This window comes from Aphanomyces invadans (genome assembly GCF_000520115.1).
Source record: "Aphanomyces invadans strain NJM9701 unplaced genomic scaffold supercont1.3, whole genome shotgun sequence".
Classification (NCBI taxonomy): domain Eukaryota; phylum Oomycota; class Saprolegniomycetes; order Saprolegniales; family Verrucalvaceae; genus Aphanomyces; species Aphanomyces invadans.
The window spans coordinates 2,655,566-2,656,476 of NW_008580148.1; the positions used below are offsets into that span (position 1 = coordinate 2,655,566).

General features: G+C 41.8%; 1 pseudogene across 1 annotated transcript; it reads left to right on the top strand.

Moving 5' to 3' along the window:
- Positions 1 to 358: 358 nt before the first annotated feature.
- Positions 359 to 429, top strand: H310_02441 (annotated as a pseudogene). The gene has a single exon. The product of its transcript is annotated as a tRNA-OTHER (tRNA).
- Positions 430 to 911: the final 482 nt, after the last annotated feature.

Below are 911 nucleotides of genomic sequence, written 5' to 3' on the forward strand. Positions count from 1 at the left end.
AGCTGGAATCATGCGCTTTCTAACACACCAATCACCTTGCAGAATTATGGACATTTAGAAAAATTCCGCCAATTGGAAAGTGCACCTAACAACTACTTCGGACCAGAGTAGTATTGTTTATGATAAGGTTTATTCTTCCTTGACTTAGTCTTTGAGCAGTTGGTCGAACTCTTCGTGCGATATTAGGATTTTATCCAATCCAATTGCATTTATTTGATTTTATTCCAGATATGTACTAAATCCACTTGATATCGAAATCACTGACAAAGACCTCAGTTATTGAACACGAGGTCTAATGTGATACAGTATGACTACTGAATAGTCGATTTTTGTAATGATCAGTTACTCGATCTCTCAAACAAGTATGGTTCAAAGGTACGATCTCAGCTTCACGTTCTGGAGGTCCCGGGTTCGATCCCAGTACTGGCCCTTACGGTGGGGTGAATATACAGTTACTGTGCTTACCCATCTATCCAGATCAGCACTGAGATTTCAACCCACTTTCATAGATCTTCCACGTTTTATGTTGCCCAGACATCTATTTGTTTGTGCCTTACTGCAAAAGGTATAGATCAATTGAAATGAAAATCAAGCTCAATGTACATTAGGTTGTCGATTAGAAGTCTTCAGGGCTATTGTCATCATCATGACCCCTAGAAATACGGCGCCTGTTCAGAGACGGTGATGGCACCTGGAGTCCCAATCGTCTGGCTCGTCGAATCTTGTAGGCAACTTGATTGCGGCTCTTTTTTCGCCTACTCGCATCCGACATGGCGCTGTATCGAGCAAAAACACCCTTGTAATAAATGCCGTCTTCTCTACGTAGAGGCATCCATCCAAAATGGATATTCGTCAACACACAACACATTCGTGATATCATGTCGTAGTTGGACTGGTTCCACTTGAAAGTC